Source organism: Vulpes vulpes, chromosome 13 (genome assembly GCF_048418805.1).
Source record: "Vulpes vulpes isolate BD-2025 chromosome 13, VulVul3, whole genome shotgun sequence".
NCBI lineage: Eukaryota > Metazoa > Chordata > Mammalia > Carnivora > Canidae > Vulpes > Vulpes vulpes.
This window is the reverse complement of record NC_132792.1, coordinates 16,507,665-16,528,321: the sequence shown is the minus strand read 5'-3', so window position 1 is coordinate 16,528,321 and position 20,657 is coordinate 16,507,665. Positions and strand designations below refer to the sequence as shown.

Here is a 20,657-nt window from a genome sequence, read left to right as displayed (position 1 = left end):
ATAGGCAGAGGGAGAAGCAGGCTCCTCTCAGGGAGCCAGATGCAGGACTGTATCCCAGGACTCTGTGATCATGATTGGTGCCAAAAGCAGAGGCTCAGCCCCTGAGCCACCCAAGTGGCCCTGCATGGCTTTTTTTAAAAATGTCTAATATAAACTTACTCAGTGATATTTTCCTCATTGAAGATATTTTAAAATAAATGAAAATAACCAGTGTTTCAAGAAAGATAAGTATCTAGCAGAGGAATTTAGATAATGGCAATATATGAGGTGATTCCCAAATATCCATTTTTGTTTTCATTTCAAAAATCTTTTTTTTAGAAAGTAATATAAAAATGATAGATTGCTGCATTACATTTCCTGCATCTCAAAAATTTTAATTCAACTTCTAGGCATTTTCTCAACTATATACATTAACAGGATTTGCTCCTAATTTTGAATGGGAAGGGTATCTGTTTTCTGTTTCTTAACAGTGATATTTAGACCTTCTTTCTTCGTTTCTTCAAGAAAATGGTTGACATTGAGTTTGAATAGTAATTGAGTCTGGTTCAGAAGGTATTGTGCAGTTATAGATCTCTCTAATTTTGAGAGCCTGAGATATTCAAGTATCCAAGTATTCAGCTTCATTTCCATGAGAAGGTGTGTGGATAACCATTCTGGCAACTTGGGACGACCCTGAAAGCTATTTGCAAATCCTGTCCACCGCCTAAGCACTGAACTGGCTTTGGTCCCCACACAGGCCTTTGCAGCAAACTGGAGTTCAATATTGTCAGCTTCAGCCTCCAGTGTTCTACTGTGTTGTTGATCAAACATATACTCCTGCAACTTAGACTTGTCAAAGTGCCCTCAAAGTGCCGAAGAGCCAAACCATTTCCAGAACAAATGGCCCAAATCATTGTGAGAAAAATCAGACCTAGGATGTCCAATAAAATCAACCAAGCTAGCCTTGATGCTGTGTGCCCAAATACTGCCTGCAGTTTCATGACCCAGAAGAAAAGCAAGTTGGTGAACATCAATCCCACTATTCAAAAGCCCAGTGAAGATAAACCCTTATCCGTTTGGAATCACAAAGGCAGTGCTCACTTGTGCAGCACATACACTAGAATTGGAATTACTGAGGCATTTGTGTCAGCCACTTGAGTAATCCAGTGGATTCAGACACCCCTGGGGCATCTTTATTGTGTTTAATGAGATGATAATCCACTTTTTTAACCATCAACTATGGGGCGTCTTTCTCAGCATATCACTTAAAAATTCCTCCATCCACGCTTCATATTCCAGTTCTGACAAATGTCTGAAATGTTCTTTTCTCAAGAAGAGTTAAGATAATTCCTTCCTGGGAGTAGAATAAAACTCTACAAAAGCAATCCAAAACAATTCAACCCAGGGGCGCCTGGATGGCTTAGTGGGTTGAGCATCTGCCTTGGGCTCAGTTCCTAATCCCAGGGTTTTGGGATTGACCTCCAAGTTGGGCTCCCTGCTCGGTGGAGAGTGTGTTTCTCCTTCTCCCGCACCCCCTGCTTGTATTCTCTCTCTCTCTCTCTCTGTCAAATAAATAAAATCTTTACAAAACCAAGCAAACAAAAATACTCAACCCAAAGAATAACTTTTATTATTTTTTTCTTCCCTACACTCTCATTAAATAGTCCCTTCCACGTAGGGGGAAGGGCTTGCCACCATTCCCTTATGCCGCTGCACACTGATGTTGATCCTCCAGTAGTCTCTGCACTGGTGTAAGAATTTCCATCAGGAGAGGAGCTACAGCTGTTGAAATGGCTAAGGACAGAAACTCTGCCCCCCACTGATCAAGCAGGAATGACCGAAACTTCTTTTATCAATAGCTGCCTTGAGAAAGAGTCATTTCATGTGGTGCATTTTTTGGGTAAGGATCCAGATTTCCTTACTTTTGGTACTCCACAGGCATCCTGTTCTTCTGTAATTGAAAGTCCTATAAAAATGAAAGGATCCAGGCAGAAAAGCCAACCTATCACACTGATTCACTTCCAGGCCCTGACACTGATTACTCTGTGGTTAATTTGTACTTGAGGGCAGTCCCTGAGGTTACAGGCAATGTGTTACATTTTCTCCAGTTGGTCTACAGAAAACAAACAAAAACAAAAACAAAAACACCACAGCTTAGTAGCAGTCTGCAGGCCATAGATGAAGGTCGTTTTTGTTTGATTATCCTAGTAGTGGTAAAAGTCAAGATGATTCCTTCCAATCAGTGAATGTGTTTGTTGGCTTGCTTTTCTGAGTTAGTAAGTATTGTAACTGCCTCTTTCTCTTCCCTGCTATAAACTCAATGAGGGAAAGGATCATGACCTGTCACTATTATAACACCAAAACTAGGTACAATATCTGCGAAAAATAGATGCTCCGTAAGTATGCTGAAGGAAAGAATGCATGAGCCAGCAAAACTGTCTCTTAAATGCTCATTAGAGCACGGTGGTGAAATCAATTAGCCTTGACCTAGAAATCAAACATGTTCAAGGCATGATGCCCCCCGCCTTTTCATTATCTATCTTTTCCTAAATCTTGAAAGTTCTAAGCCTCAATCTCCCTAGCTGAGGAATAAACAGAAATCAGTGTGCCCAGCCCTTGTAAGACTTTGGAGCTTCTCCTAAGATAATGCAGATGAAAGCACTGTGAGTTATAAGCTACTTTATAAATGTACACTCAGGCATGGCATGTCACCCTGACACTGATCAGGGAAATAATTTAGGAAGGGAGCAAGGAGTGGAAGGAGGTGGAGAAGGTTTAATTTGCCAGAATTCTCTGGGGGGTATGGTATGGTATACAGATGGAAGAAACATTTGATAAACTACTTGAGGTGTTGAGTGAGAGCCTTTACCACTCCTACACCAAGAGGCATGCTCCAATTTCAAATAATGCTGAATGAAGCTTCCTTCTAAGAAAGAGTTCTCCACTTCCTTGCAGACTTTTGAATATAGAGTGGGACATAAGTATGGAGGCAGAGGTGCATTGCCTGTGGCACAGTGGATAATCCTCCCACCCCCCAGCAACTTTTCCTGAAGATTAAAGAGCAAAAATTTATTTCTTTAAATTAAGACTTTGAGGGATGCCTGGGTGGCTCAGTCAGTTGGGCGTCTGTCTTTGGCTCAGGTCATGATTTCGGTGTCCTGGGATCAAGCCCCGCATCAGGCTCCCTGATCAGCAGGCAGCCTGCTTCTCCTGCCCTGCCCCCTCTGTCAAATAAATAAATGCATAAATCTCAAAAAAAAATAAATTAAGAGATGATGTCTGCCTATCAAAGATAACAAAGTAAAAACCTGCCCGGGATGAACACATATTGTATATCCAACTTCATATATAATCAGGTCGGAGTCCTATTGGACTACACTGGACCTGAAGAAACTCCAGCCTGTGTATCAGAAAGTCAGAATATATTATATTCATATAGGAGGGACCAAGCTCAATCTTATTAGCCAAAAAGTGAAGCTCACATAGCAATGTTCGGACCGACCTGGAGTCAGAACCTTCTGGGCTACTGAATGTTTGAAAGGTGATTATATTTTAGGTATTGATTCAAACTCATCGAACACATTGCTTATTTGTACCACATTTTGCCATTCCCTGTCTCCAAACGGATAGACTCCATCCAAACTAGGCAAATGAAAACTGGTAACGGCTTGCTAATGGATGTCAGAATCTTAGCTCATTTTATTTGTGTTCTTTCATTTATTCCTTAATTCATCAAACATGTATTAGATGCCTGAATGGTCCAAGCATCTGGAGCTGCATAGGGAATTATAGTAAATACAAACAAACATTGTGTGTATGTGTGATCTGAAATGTTTACTAGTTGTGGTATGAGAGAAGAAACATACCATTAAAATAAAACATTTGGCTCTTGGGCTAATTTCCAAGATGTTTGGAAAAAAAATTGTCCATTTTGTGCGTTCCCTCTTCATGACTGGGCTAAATCAGGAATACAAAACCACCAGAGATCTGACTGCAGTATTTCATTTCTCTTATACAAGTTAAATAGAATACTGTCATTCAAATTATGCCTAATCTCCCCTTGATATTTTTGCAAGATTACCTGAAAACTTCAAAACAGTGTGAAATAGACTCACCTATTCATGAGTTAATTCAGCAAACATTTATAATACTTATCATGTGGCCAGGCACAGTGCACAAGTACTGGGGAGGAAAGACCCAAATAAAGAGTTCTAAAAGAACTCATCTTTTGAAAATAATTAGCAGTTGAATAAATAACTTATCATTCACTGTGGTGATTCAGTTTTATCAATTCATGCATATAGATCATGAAGAGCATATAGAGGCACACGGAGGAAGGTGAGGTTCATTGGACCCGGGTGTTCAGAGGCTTCCCAGAGAATGTTAAGCTTAAGTTATATTTGAAAGGAAGAATAGGGGGTGAAGGTAGAGATGGGCATGTCGATATGAAGGATCAACATTCATCAACAGACACCTGCAACAAAATGTGTGTCCTGGATCCTGGGAAATATAACCAATTCATGTCTGCTGGAGTAAACTAATGTAAACAGTACTTTTGTCAAAGTTGTTTTTTTTTTGTGTGTGTGTGTGTGTGATATTACTAACTTGAGTATGATGAATGCTTGTGATTCATTAGTTGAGATTTGCGCGGAGTCTTCCCCATTCTCTGAGTCTTCCACATTCTCTGTCTCTCCTTCAGACTGTGTTGCCTTTGTGATCGTAGAGTTATGATATGGTTAAAACCAACAATGTCCTTGTAAAAATGGTCAAATGATTGTAGAATTGACCACATGATGGCAAAGATAACATTGGGAGATTTAAATGCCTGTCTATGGTCACAGAAAGATTTGTCTAAGATCTATATTCCTGTTTGCCATCTCCTCAGTAGCAGCTTTTATTTTCTAATAGGCTTTTCCATCCCTCCCTTCCCCTTCCTCCTCTTCCTCTTCTTCCCCCTCCTCCTCCTCCTCCTCCTCCTCCTCCTCCTTCTACTTACCCTGCTCCCTGTCTTCCTTCTCCTCCCCCTCTTCTTCCTCCTCCATTCTCTATGACCCTCTATGTCTATGACTACATACTAAACCTGGACTTTCATCTGTAAAGTATGTGTGGTTTTTTTTTTTAAGATTTTATTTATTTATTTGAGAGACACAGGGAGAGAGAATATGAGCAAGGGGAGGGGCAGAGGGAGAGGAAGAAGCAGAGTCCCCACTGACTCCCCACAGAGCACGGAGCCCAGCCCGATGTGGGGCTTGAACCCCTGTAAAGTGGTTTTATTTATTTATTTATTTTTAAGATTTTGATTTATTTATGAGAGACACACACCCACACACAGAGGCAGAGACACAGCCAGAGGGAGAAGCAGGCTCCTTGAAGGGAGCCTGATGTGGGACTTGATCCCGGGACTGGGATCATGCCCTGGACCAAAGGCAGACGCTTAACCACTGAGCCACGCAGGCTCTGTAAAGTGTTAAAGTGGTTTTAAATCTGTTCCTAGAATTCTTTAGAACTTCCTGTGAAGAATCCTTGGGGATGATTGAGTCAATGGCATTGCAGACTTACTTTCTTCACAGATCTTTGACAGATTCATATAGATCTGCTATTTAAATTGGGGCTTTGGGCAAGATTTTATTTGAAAAAAGAGGATAAACTGAAGCAATCAGAGTGGCAGTGACAGTATCAATACTTTATAGCTACCCAGGCAGAACTACTTTCAAACATGGGTCTTTTATTCTCAGATGCTCATCCCATTCAGTTATTCCAGGCGAGCAGTCTCCTCCACCACATTTCCCCTTGTAGCAAAAGAAATCCCTGTCTGTGAACTGTAATAACAAAGAGGGTCATCATGTGATCCCTGTTTCCCCTCAACTGTAGACTTAACTGCCTCCTAACCTCCTTAGAGCTTTTTGTTTAGAGATTTTATTTATTTATTTATTCATTCATTCATTCATTCATTCACTCACTCATTGACTCATTCATTCATTCATTCATGAGAGACACACACAGAGAGAGGCAGAGACATAGGCAGAGGGAGAAGTAGGCTTCATGAGGGGAGCCCGACGCGGAACTCAATCCAAGGACCCCGGGATCAAGACCTGAGCCAAAGGCAGACAATCACTGAGCCACCCAGGTGCCCCTCCTTCTAGCTTTAATCAGAAAACCTCTGTCCATAACTTTCTAGATTTAATTCAGTTTGAAGATGCTAACCATGAATTTATTCCATTTATTATGCTCAGCCGTGGAAACACAAGGTTAAAAGTATATGTGTGGTCTTTGAAATGGAATTTCTCATCAACTCCTCTGGGCATGGGGGACATCTACGTGCATATATGTGACTTCTTCAGTGAAACCAGTCTGCATTGGAGGCATGTTTTTATGGGTTAAATTTGTCCCTAAAAAGATATATTGAAAAAAAAAAAAGATATATTGAAGTCCCAACCCCCAGTACCTCAGAAAAGTGACTTTTATTTGGAAATGAGGTAGTTCCTGATGTGACCTGTTAACCCAGGGTGATACTGGAGTAGGGTGGTGGTCCTAATTCCACATGACATGCCCTTATAAGAGGATGGCCACGTGAAGATACTGAGACACAGGGAGAGAGCACGTCAGTGTGAAGATGGAGGAGAGACTAGAGTGATGCATTCTCAGCCCAGGGAACACCGAGAGTTGCCAGCCATTATTAGAACTTAGGAAAAATATACGGAACAGAGTCCCCCTCAGAATCCTACCTAGGAAAGAACTAAATCTGCTTTCAACTCCCTGATTTTGGACTTCTGGCTTCCAGAACTATGAAACAATCAACTATTGTTTTAAGCCACCCAGTTGGTGGCACTTTGTTATAGCAGCCACAGGAAACTGATACAGGAACATAAAGTTCACAGGTTAAAAAGCTACTTTCAGCACTGCTGTGTGTCTGGCACACCACTGGGAGCAGGTGACATTTCAACTGGGGGCTCAGAGTAAGTTGGGGTTGTCCAGAGGGAAAGGGGAGGATGGGCTTCCATAGGAGAAGAGAAAGCAGCAGCAAAGGACAGGATTTGGAAAGATCTTTTGACGTTTGAGCAATGAATACTGTGTAGCCCTGTACAGCTCCCGCGTGGAACATGGGGTGCTTTGGGTAAAGACTGTTGCAATGCCCTTTTGCAACAAGACAGTTTACTTAAATAATAATAAAAGAAAACCTTCAAGTTTTGAAATCACTGTGTGTGTGTGTGTGAGCACGCGTGCGTGTGTTTAAATATGTATCTATCCCCAGATGGTTTTTCTTTCTTTCTTTTAATTTCTTTTTAATTATGGCAGCTATTCTCCAAACATGTTTTTGTTTATCTCAAACTAAGTATACAGTTTCAACATATGGAGCATATTTTGTTTTACTTCAGTTTATCTTAAGAAATCAGCTTTCCTAACTCTTGTTGGCAGTGGACCCAAATGATTTCTTACTTTTTTTCCCCCTCTTTACTTTCTCCTCTTCCTTCTTTTCTTTCAGTTACAATTGGTCTCTCTCTCTCTCCCCTTCTTTCTCCTTCTCTCTCTTTCTCCCTCCCTCCGTCCCTCCCTCCCTTCTTCCCTTCCTCTCTTCCATCCTTCTTTTCTTTTTCCTTCTGGAATGTTATAAAAGATTTCCCATGTTAATGAACTGGCTCATTTAGTGGCAGGGAGCAATCATTCCTTGGCTTGTGACATTTAGTCAGCCTAGAAAATATACAAAGTGGAAATAAGGTGAATAAACGAGTCAGGAGTCCTATTTGCTCTTCCAGTGATAACACCATGAACCTGGTATTCAAGTCTGTTCATCATCTGGACCCAAACTTTTTTTATTAGCCTTGTGTTGCATGATGCTTTTCCAAACCTCAGTGTCATTGGCTCCCTTACTCTTTCTTTCGTTAGAAAATGCATTTTCATCTTCTCAGCCGCCTGCACGCCACTTCCCCTTCAAGATCCAGTGCAGATGTCCCTCCCTTTAACACATTTTATGATGCTTCCTGGAAGAATTAATCATATTCTCCCCTGGATTCTCCTAGAGCTCTGTATATCCCTCCATCCTTGCTTTATTTTGGTTGGTATTTATTTTCCTATCTGTCTCTTCCACTAAACTGGGATCAGAAATAGTTTCTCATTGTTCCAAAATCTCCAGTCCAACAGAGCAGGGTCATAGAGTAAACAGTCCATAAATTCTCACTGGAGTGAAAAGAGATGGCAATCCTTCTACAAGGAGTAAAAAGCTTGTCTTTAATATCCATGCAACTCCTCTTAAAATTATTTGCACACTTCCCAATTTGAAGAGTGCTTAGAAATGTCAGAAACTGGGCATCGAAGACAGAGAGCCACCTGGAATGCTGAGATTGTAAGGAAACTTATCCTCATAGCAGAAACTGGGCATCAAGCAGACTTTAAATGTAGCGTGGAAGTGCAGTGATACATTCGTGAATATTTCTGCAGTGACACTAGGAAAAGTGTTTACCACTTAAGCCAACTCTGAAAACTGGAATCAGTTGTATTATTTCTGAGATGGCTTCTGAGGGTAAGTGTGCTGTAAATGATTCATGAGGTCTGCCAGAAGCATGAAAGAAGAAGTAGTGGCACATGTGATGCACTTAGCATGTCTGTACTCCCCTAAAATAAAGCTGGTGCCTTTCGTTTTAAGACCCCCAGCACATTACTTGACACGTTGAATACAATCGACTTATGAATGAATGAATGAATGAATGAATGAATGAATGAATGAAGATTGCCTAACCCGATAAAAAGCAACAATACAAAACTGCCAGCTTCAGAGGTACAGCTCTATAATTCTTGCACCCCTCTATGATTATTTAGCCTTTTCAATGACCATGTGATATCAGACACTTTAAATATTATATTTCATGATCCCTAATTCCAGCAACTGAATTCTAGTATCAATGACCTTATTGTGGCTTTGTTTGTCCTTTAAACGCTGCTCAATGGACATCTGTGCAGTGAGGAGGGTTAGTGGCCCATGAACTAAGCATACGTTCAGGCCATGTTACTTACAATAACTGGGGTCCCCTCTCTCTTCTCTGACCACCTTTTTTTTTTAAGAGAGAAAGAGAGAGAGGGATGCCTCAGTGGCTCAGTGGTTGAGCATCTGCCTTTGGCTCAGGGCCTGATACTGGGGTCCTATGATCAAGTTCCGCATTGGGCTCCCTGCGAGGAACCTGCTTCTCCCTCTGCCTATGTTTGTGCCTCTCTCTCTCATGAATAAATAAATAAAATCTTTAAAAGAGAGAGAGAGAGAGAAAGCACATGCAATGGGGAGGAGCAGAGGGAGAGAGGGAATCTTAAGCAGACTCCTCCTGCAGCACAGAGCCAACATGGCTCAATTCCATGACCCTGAGATCATGACTGAGCCCAAATCAAGAGGTGGGCCCTTAACTGATGATCCACCCATGCACCCCTGACCACTTCTTTTTTTAACAAGGGGCTTGGAAGTAGCAGTAATATAAGGTGGTAAGGAGAAAAATGCAGAGAGGATAAAATGGATGAGGGGGATGCAGGTAGGCATGGGTGCTGATGGGTGTGGTCAAGGAGGAGGAGCAGAAGAGGTACAGTACAGGGACCCAGTGGCACCAGGGTTCGGCCTCATCACACTGGGCCCCTGGACTTAACTGTGTTCCTCCTTGATCTCTCCTTCACTTCTTATGGGCAAATCAAACAGCTTCCTGTCCTGTTGTACTAAGACTTCTACATCTGTCTGGCACTTTCCACTGCAGAGCTGTGCACTGAACACTGATTAAGGTATGTTTGTGCCACATCAGTACTATGGGACTTTGTAACCTGGGAGAAATCATACTGGGTTGTGTCCATCTTTGTTGGAAAGGTGGTGTGTGAAGGAACTGAGATTGCAGAGGGGAATTACCAAATGTCAAATGCTACAGACATGGCTTTATCCTGTCCTTGTGGTAGGATATATTACTTCTCAATTGAGGAAGCTCTATCTCAGGCCCAAACCTAGAGATTGAAAGAGTACACGGTGTATCAGTGGCAGAGTTCTAGAACTTAGCCTTGTGGCTTTCACTGCAGTCTATATTTGTTTTTGCTTCCCCGACCCTCCTCTTTAGAGGCCAGGTTGACTCTGCTAGGAAGTGGTTGGGTTTTTGTTTGGTTCCTTTGTTTTTTCATTACAAAAGTGTAACCTCACTTATTAACTATTATAACTATTATCATTTAAACTTACAGTTAAACAATTTAAATAAGGGATTTATGTTTACTCTTGGGAGGGAATTTCCTAGTTAAACATCTCACAGATCTGGTCCCTGAAGTCCTGAGTGTTTGACAAATGGCCTACCCGATGACAAATGAACTATAGCGGCAGAGCGGGGGTGACAGCCCCTCGCTGATACAAGTCTCCTGGCCCACTGCTGCCTTTCTTTGAGAGCTGAGTAATCAAGAGATAATAATCTTTCTAAGCAACATTAAACACTTCAAATGGTAATATGACAGTGGACTCCTAAACCACCTGTGCCATTGAGTCGGGGGTCTTAAGAGCTTTTCCACACCGATGTGGCATCTGTATTTAGCAGGCAGTTGTTCTTGGTTCTGAGTGAAAGAAAATGGTTATGATCAGGAACGATCCCCATCCCCATCTCCATCCCCATCCTCATCCCCATCCCCATCCCCATCCCCATCCCCATCCCTATGCCCATCTCCTGCTATGGAGAGAGGGTGTGGTCCAGTCCTCCTTAGGAAGCAGGACTCCTACATGGGAATTTGTTATATTTTGCCACAGGACCACCCAGCTACCTACCTATCAGTCACCAGCTGACAGACTTCCCTCCCCTTCTTCCTTTGCTTTGCATTGGGGAAAAATCCCTCACTGTCCTCTGTCCTGGGAGACAGCCTGGGTTTCTCTGGCTCTTCCCCGCTTCAGCCAAGAAGCACACACTTATGATTAATCAAACTATGAATACATATTGTGAGTCTGAGGGTGGCTTCTTTAGAAACAGCCAGGGGCTGTGCAGTTAATGCTTTGAAGCACATTTTCACCCCAGGAGTTAAGCTAACTTTGTTGAGAATTGTCTCCAGCTCTGTCAAGGATGAAACAGAAGCTTCTCTGTAAACCTCAATTTCATGCCACGAAAAGATTGCCCTCTATGCTAAAGACTTTAAGAACGGTTTGGGGAGAAATGTTATAGACTTTTCAAACAGGAAACCAGCTAAACTCCCACAAATCTTCACATTAACATAGTGATTTCTAATTTACAAAGCACTTTCGGCTGGCTGGCCTTGTCTGTCTTTGACTTCAAACCACAGAACAGCCGCACTGGTTAGGAGGAGTCTGTCACGGAAATCTACCCCCCTACATGCCATCCAGCCCCACTGACAACACTCGGGCCCTTGAAAAAGCCATGCTCCTTTTCTCTCCAGCATCTGTTCCCACTGTTTCCTTTTCCAGGACTTCCCAAAGGAGTCCTGCCCATTCTCTCCCTGCCTGTTTAATTAACTTCCTCTTATCCTTCAGTTATGAGCTCAAAGCAAATTTTTCAGGGAAGTCTTCTTTGACCATCCTAACATTCCTTTGTCATCCTATTAGGCTACACATCATTTCTATGTTCAACTTACTATTATTAGCTTACAGTAAGTAGTGGAGAAGGAAGTGAATGACCACCCCCCACCTGCCTTTTCAGCTGAGATATTGGAGGCTAAAAGCAACATACCTAAGATCATGTTACTAATAAGAGTTTGAGGAGTCAGACTTGAGATTTCACATTTCAACATTTCACATTTCAACATTGCCATGTACTCACTTGGGTGATTTTTCTTTGTCTCTGGTTCTCTTTTCCTTTATTCGTTAAATTCAGATAATAGAAACTAAGAGGATATTTGTTAAGTTCTACAAGAGATAAAGTATATATATATAGTGCTTCTGTAGTCAATAAACTCATTCATGTGTTTTAAGTCTGTTAGCTGAACTACTGATTCTCGTCTATGAAATGATTTTTGTCTTGCTCAAAGACATCAGTATCTCTTCCTATACATGGAAAATGTAAAGCAAAAAGAAAGTCAGTGCCAAATGCAATTATTTTCCTCTTTTCTCCTTTAGCTCATAATATAGTAGCAGAAGAGATTGTGAATGAGACCTTTTGAGGCAATAGAAATAAGCAAAACTAATACTTATTTAGCTTATTTGTCATCTTCCCAAGTGCCTGGTATAGTGTTTATTGCCTTCTCATCTATTCCAATAGACAAAGACCCTTTAAAAGACAGGCTCAAGATGGACATGCAAATGTTCTGGAGAGAATGAAAGGAAAGATTTCTCATGGGGAAATCAGATTGAACTCACTGTGCTTGTGCTGGTGGATTTGCTAAGAGATGGGACTATGGAAACAGACAAGATGGTAGTTAAAGAAGTTGTCTAAGAGGGGAAAAAAAAGAAATAAAAAGAAAAAGGAAAAAGAAAAAAAAAGAAATGAAATAGAAGAGAGAATAATCACCAAACATCAAGAGGTATTTCATTCCAGATTCTTGACACTTGCTCTGTGTTTGATCCACCAGGCCACCTGGGTGCTCTATAATATTATTAAGTCCGAAGTATAATTGATGTCCTCTGAATCATATTCCTAAGCTAGTAAAAGTAGAACACAGACAAAGGACATTTATAGAAATTATAGTACTTCAATAGCAAGGGAATATAAAAGTACTATTCTTTAAGGATTCTATTTTAGGCTAAAGATGAGAGATAGATAATTGGAAAACTCACACGTATATGACTTAATATAAATTATCTAATTCATTTAATCTCAAAACTAAAATAAGCTACATAAAAATAGCTACATTAGAGGCAGTAATTACACATATTTAAAACTAGTTAGAGAGAGCTGGTTGAGAACATTGATCTGTATAGCAAGATGTTTTTATGTACGAGAACAGGCAAGGGAATTGTAGTAGAACAGACGTGGGTTCAAATTCTAGCCATGCCATTCATTGTATTATCTCTGTGACATTAAGGCTAGCAAATTAAATGTAGGGGTCATAATACCTACATTATAGGATAATATGATTAAATAGGATTGAAAATAATATGAGTAATGTCCATATACTAACACCTATAATATAGTCTATTTCACAAATTCTGTTTTCCCCCCTTAAGGCATTTGTTCTTTCTGACTCTGATTTTCTCCATACATTCTTATTTTTTAAACAGGAGAGAAAGGATAAAATATCTCTGAATACTAAATGGTATACAGTTGCCATGCTGCTGGAAACCAGAAAGTAAATGTGTTTTGTTTACCGGGATGGTGCTACTCTCATCCACTGTCCACCTGATTCCTTCCTCCTCCTCTACCTTTTCAACTCAATTTCTTTAATAAATACAGTGCTATTCAAGTTATCTACATCTTCTTTTATGAATGTTGGTATTTATTGACTTTCAAATAATTTTTCCATGTCATCTATTCACCAGTAGGTGAATTTATTGGCATGAAGTTGTATATAATATTCCATCAATATTTTTATATACATAACATCTATATTGATGTCTCATCTGTCATTGTAATATTGGTAATATGTGTCTTCTTCATTATATGTACTCTAACTAGAGATTTATCACACTTATTGATATCCTTAAAGAACCCATTTTTAATTTTTGATTTGGTTTTGGGTTTTTTTCTGTCTTTTTTTTCCTACTGTTGTTTTTCTGTTTTTTATTCCACTTATATCCACTGTAGCCTTTATTATTTCCTTTATTGCTAACTTTAAATTTTATTTCTCCTCATTTTAATTTCTTAAGATGGAAGCTGAGGTTATTTATTTGAGATTTTTTCTTAATATTTATATTTTATTTACAAATCATATTACAAATAATAGATATTTATTTCATTACAAATTAACCTCTGATTCTGCTTTAGCAGTGTCCTGCAAATTTTGAGATTTGGTGTTTTAATTTCATTGAGTTCCAAGTACTGAATTTTAAAAATTTCTTTTTTGATCTTTTTTTGGCCCAAAGTTATTTGGGAATGTATTATTTAATTTCTCATGTTTGAGGATTTCTCATGTTTGCGGATTTTTCAGATATCTTTGTTACTGATTTCTAATTTTATTTCATTGTGATGAAATAACGTATTTTTTTACTTGAATTACCTTACATTTTTGGGGAGAAGGGCCCAGAATATAGTCTACCTTGGCAAATATTCTGTGTGCACATCAAAAGAAATATCATAATGTTGTTGAGTATTGTGGTCTGTAAATGCCAATTAAGTTGGCTGATAGTGTTGTTTTAATCTTACCTATCTTACTGATTTCTGTGTACATTTTCTATCAATTAATGAGGAAGTAATCTTGAAATCTCTGATTTTTTTTTTTAAATTTTTTATTTATTTATTTATGATAGTCACACAGAGAGAGAGAGAGGCAGAGACACAGGCGGAGGGAGAAGCAGGCTCCATGCACCGGGAGCCTGATGTGGGATTCGATCCCGGGTCTCCAGGATCCCGCCCTGGGCCAAAGGCAGGCGCCAAACCGCTGCGCCACCCAGGGATCCCAAAATCTCTGATTTTAATAGTGGATTTGTCTATGTCATCTTGAAGTTTTACTAATTTTTCTTTCAGTATTTGGAATTTCTGTTGCTTGAGGCATAAACATTTAGGATTATTATGAATTGTTCCATTTTTTTATTATGAAATACCTTTTCCTTATCATAGTAGGATTCTTTGTTTTGAAATCTATTTTATTCAAAATTAATTAAATTAAATTAAGCAGCTACTCTGCTTTCTTTGATTATTGTTAATATATTGCTTTATTTTATCTTAATCTATTTTTATTTTAATCTTTTTTTGTCTTTATATGTAAAGTTGTTTTAATACAGAGTATATAATTGAGTCTTGTATTTAATGCAAATGTGGCTTCTCCTTCACAATGTTTCAGTGAAAATCTGCTGTCCTCATTTTGTTCCTTTGTATATAATGTCTTTTTTTTTCTTTAGCTATTTTAAGACTTCTTTTTATCACTGATTTTAAGCAATTTGAATGTAATGGACCATGTTATTTTCTTTGTGTTTTTGGCATTTGTGTTCATTAAGCTTCTTATGTATACAGACTTATTATTTACAGCAAATTTGGAATATTTTCAGCCATTATTTCTTCAAAAATTATTTTTCTCTCCTCTCTTCTCTCATTTGAGAACTCTAATTACTCATATATTAGGCCTCTTAAAGTTCCACAGCTGATCAATCCTAACAATTTTTTTCAACCATTTCTTCTCTATGAGCTTCATTTTATAGGTTTTACTGTTGTGCCTTCAAATTCACTAATCTCTTCTTCTGCAGTGTCTACTATGACATTAATCCCATTCAGTGTATCCTTCATTTCAGACATTGTCATTTTAATCTATAAAAGTTCAATTTAGGTATTTTAAAAAATATCTTTTATGTCTTTCTCTATATTTTAAATATCCCTTCTGGATTGATGAACATACAGAACACTGTTATAATGTCTGATTTAATGCATTTTCTACTAATTTTATTCTGTGTTCATGTTGTATCAGTTTCAACTGATTGGCTTTTTCCCCTCAGTATTGATTGCATTTTCCTGCTGTTTTTATGAACTTTTAATCTTTTTTGGATGCCACAATTGTGAAGGTTTTTTGGGGGAGTACTTTCTAAAAATATTCTGAAGCTTTGTACTAAGATGTGATTAGGTTATATGAAAATATTTTGTTTCTTTGAGTCTTCCTTTTAAGGCCTGTTCGACCAGAATAGGCAGTGTTTAATACAGGTTGAATTTTCCCCACTATTGAAGCATAATTATTCTGAGTGTACTACCTAATGCCCAGTTCATGATGAGACTTTCTGCTCTGAGTAGTTGGAACAGACACTATTAGTGACATTATGTGACCTCTGGATGTTGTTCCTTTTCATTCTTTTAGTATATATTTTTTCCCTCAGCTTTGGGTACTTTTCTTATGTGCTTATGCTTATCAGTATCCAGTGAGTATCTTGGATAATATCTTGGATAATCTTCACCAAACTCTAAGATTTTCTCTCTGTTAAGCTTTCTCTTCTCTGGTATTTTGCCCTGTGGACTCTTGCTGTCTTGTCTTTCCTGGGCTTCCTGCTTCATTTCCTCAACTCTGGGAGACAGGCTGGATTCCCTCTTCTTGCACTACAGTCTGGAAACTCTCTCCAGGCAATAATCTTTTTTTTTTTTTTTTTTCCAGGCAATAATCTGAGACAAGCATGAGATTCATCACATTTGTTTCCCATATCTTGGTTGTCATTGTCCTTTAATATGTGATGTCCAATATACTGAGAACTGCAGTTTCACATATTTTGACCAGTTTTCTGGGTTTTTTTTCCCCCTGATGTTAAGATAAATTATATCCCTTTTATTTCATTTCTCAAGAAGTAGAAGTCATAAATCAGATCTAGCTTTTGGTTCTAGGTCTATACTTTACTTACTTTGAAAAGTCAGTTAACCACAGTAGATACTTTATTGGTCCACATGGAGTTAAATATCTACTTTATTTCCAAAACTTTTTTTTTCTTTTTTCAAATCAGATATAACATTTATGTGAATGACTAGAACCAATTGGCAGGGAAATAATAATACTGTACTCTGTTATGATACAATATATTTATTCTTTCTTCCCTCCTTTAGAAAGTTCAACCACCTAGGAAAAATCATTTGAAAACTGAAAAAAAAATTACACTATGCAAATGATTTAATTTGAAATAATTAAATTTTAAATCTATATACATTTTGTTTTTTTGTCTTTATTTTCCTGGAGGGAACTCAGAACAGCCTACAGTGACAAGTAAGGACAATAGCAAACTCTTTTTGCCAAGTGACAAGTTTTATTTTCCATAGTTATTGCCCTCGATGTGAGAATTTTTAATTACCAAGCATAAAAAGTGATTATAAAAATCTAGCTGAGCACCTGGATATCTCAGCTGGAGGAGCATGCAACTCGATCTCAGGGCCATGAGTTCGAGCCCCACATTGGGTGTAGAGATTACTTAAATAAATAAATATTTTTAAAAAATCAAACTGAAAGATTTTGAAATTTTGCAAAAAATATATTATGGCTCTTCACACTTAAATCACACTAATACTTCCTGTTGGACTTCAAATTCAAATTCCATATGACTCATGTAATGCAGCCCTATTATCTTAAAATTTGAAGTCTGCATGGCCCACAGATCCTTCTTGAAATTATCTTTCTTCCCTGGGCATTTGGACTTTCTGTTTGTTGTACCTACAAAGTTATCTCCTACAGCAAATCCTTCATACACGTTATTTCTGCTGCTGTAGTATTTTTTTCCATGATTTTTATGTGGCTGGATTCCTTTCAACATTTAAGTTTCAACTCATATATTACTTCCCTAAGAAGTCCTTTTTGGCTATGCTAGTTAACATTGTGGGCTTATCTACTATGGTAGTGGTCAGAATTTTAAGATGACCAACAATTACCTACAACTTTGTATAATCTACTGTCTCTGAATATGCAGGCGTCCTGTGAATATGTTGGGAGATCCCTGTCATCATTATGCTATGTTATTTGGCACAAGGAAGTGTACAGATGTAATTGTGTCCCAAATAACTTGACTATAAATTAATCCAAAGGGCAATTATCCTGGGTGGCCCTGAGCTAATCAGGCAAGCCTTTTGAAAGCAGAGATATTCTTCTGTTATGTGGAGGAAGCAATCATTTTGTGAGGGTCTATGGAGGGAGACACATGGCGTGGACCTAAGGGCAGCCTCAAGATGCTGATATTACCTCCGACCAACAGCCAACAAGGAAATAAGGACTTTAGTTCTACAATTAATTGCAAGGAACTGAATTCCGCCATCAACATGAATGAGCTTGGAAGAATAACCTGAGCTCCACATGAGAATGTAACTCCAGTCAACATTCTGATAGGGGCCTGATGAGACCTTCAGCAGATGGCTCAGTTAACTGATGCCCAGACTCCTGACCTAGGAAAACTGTGAGTTGATAAATTGTGCTGCTTTAAATTGCTAAATTTCTGGCAATCTGTTATGCAGAAATAGAAAATGAATACGCTCCAAACCACTCTCTATCATGCTGCTTTGCTTTATTTTTCTTCGTAGCTGAAAACTCTTTGAAATTATCTTATATGTATTTCTTGTTTATTTCCGTTATCTACCCCTAGAATTTACATTCTACTAGAAAAGCAGTTTTGGTTGTCATTCAGCCAGGTTGATTCTGACTATTTTGGCTATTTGGGAGGTAGATTGGAGAGAACTATAAATCTGTTTCTGTTTTGCTGTTTAAAAAAACGAGAAGCTAATATATACTGTATAATATTGACATTTTCTTAGTGGGACAAAATAATCTTTCTTTGGTATTCTTCAATTTACTAAATAATTAAATATGAAAGAAAGACTAAAAATTCTTGAAAATGAGAGAAGCACCAAGCCAAAATTTCACATAAATCAGCGGCATGCAGCTCTGTTATTTTTCAAATAATACAATTGTTTATGGAAGCCATGCAACATTTCAGCACAGAATCTTATTTTGCATAATGAATTTCTTTTTTTTTTTTTTTTTTTGGATTTCACCCTCTGTAGTTATTGTGACCACATGTGGTACTGGTGCCAGAACATTCTTCCGTGGTGTGTTTCATGCCCAACATGATCCTCATATTCAGGGCTTCCAGCAGATTCTGTCTGTTTTGTGAATTCTTGCTATTGTTATCCTGAAAAGGTAATCAGCAACTGCCTGTGCCAAAGAGGAGGGAGAGAGAGCTACAGGATTGTCCTTGTCCTCTTATGGGGAGAACTGAACTATGGGGCACTCTTTCCTTTTTACTGAACTAGCAAGCAAAAAAATATACTGTTCATTGTTTTTAATCATCATATTTTCAGGTAATGTATTCCTTTGGGTAGAAATTCTTCAAGTCTAGAACTTTGTGGCCTGTTATATTCATGTTAAGTCTTAGAACTAAACAAAAAGAATGTTGCATTTGTTATCACCTTGAATTCCAATGTATTGCAACATTCAGGGTGTGCTCTTCCCTACTGTCTAATGTTTGTGGCTGTTAGCAACTATAAACGTGTGTAATAATCTCACCCTCAAATCCTAGGTCTTTAAAATGTCACCAATTATTTTGGATTAACATGCCTGCCTTCGGCTGGTCAATCTGTTAATGAAAGCCCTAAATCCTACCCTCTCCATTTAAACCAGTTTCAATAATATCATCTGAATCCATCCCGAGATTTCAAACCTGGCAAACAGCTTCAGACATATGTGTGGAAGTATTAATCAGTATCTTTTTGATATGAGTTAAAAGATCCTAGAAATCACCCTCTTTAAAAGAAATATCCTGATCCTCATTGGCATCTAAAATTTTACCATTGAATTAAAAAAAAAAAATTGTGCTCAAGATTTACTGCTTACAAAGTGATGGAGGTAATATACAAAAATCTCTCATATAATGCATTTTTGTTCCCTGAAACAGAAATCCAGTTTAACTTGGTAGGCAGAAAAGCATATTGAAAAAGGAACAGCCAGGGAGTCCTGGTTTAAATCTTGCCTCTATCTCTCATTAGCACAATCTTGAAAACTTCTGGGCCAGAGTTTCCTCAAATGTTAAAACCGAATACAATAGCACTTACCTTACTAGATTATCATAAATATATCAGATAACATAAGACAAAGACTAAAATAAAACATGATTATTAGTAGCTATTATTGTTATTCTTTTAGATGGTCACCTAAAATACTAAGGCATTTATTGAGTGTTTTCTATATGCAGTTCACTAGATATACACAGAAATGGAATAGGCTTTGTTTTATGTTTCTTCCAGGACAAAAGAAGAATCAAATAAGGAAACTCTAGGAAGAGACAAAGTTCACTCCATTCCAAAGAAAATAAAAGATAAATTACTATTTATCTGTGAAAATTAATACAGGGAAACTTCACTAAAATGGAGTTGAAAGGCCAGAAAGGGAAACTCTCGTGGCCCTACCACTTGTTGTCAAGCAGCCCAGCCAATGAATGAGAGACTGTCACAACTCAGTTAAAGAAAAGCCACTAAAAAAAAAAAAAAAAAAAAGAAAGAAAAAAAAAAAAAAGAAAGAAAAGCCACTACACTTCAAACTCGCACTTTACTTCCATGGTCTTTTTGTTTATAACAGCCCTTCCCAAACTCCCCCTTTCTTCTTTAAAAGAGTGTTGCTCTTCTTTGTTCTCAGGCTTGCCTATGGTTTTGCCATAGCTTGCTTATCCCTGACTGCAATTCTCTGCTTTTCCTGAATAAACATTTTGCTGGTAAAATAACTGACAATTTTATTCTTAAGGTTAACAAGTCATGTTAGTATTGTTGTTGCTACTATTAATTGACTGATGATTTCCTATAGGCAAGATAACCGTGCTAATTGCTTTCATGTATTGTCTTGTTAAATCTTCACAACACAATAGTTACTACTATTTTATGGCAAAACATACTGACCACGGTCAGAAAGAGCTATGGAGCTATGTATGATTTGACCTCAGGTATGTCAGATTACAGAGAGGATAACAAATGGGACCTATAGGACTGCTGACTTGTAAGTATGATGTAATTCTCAATTAAACTTTGTATAACTTCACTTAAATTACTAAAGATTTATTAAAGTACTTAGACTCTGGATTAGTTATCATGGAGGTTTTACCTGATACTATGACATTTATTCCACATGGATATTTGGGGAACTTTGGGGAT

At 38.2% G+C, this 20,657-nt stretch overlaps 1 pseudogene; it reads right to left on the bottom strand.

The window, feature by feature from the left end:
- Positions 1–378: 378 nt before the first annotated feature.
- On the bottom strand, positions 379–5,021 carry LOC112916019 (metalloendopeptidase OMA1, mitochondrial pseudogene; annotated as a pseudogene).
- Between the last annotated feature and the right edge of the window lie 15,636 nt (positions 5,022–20,657).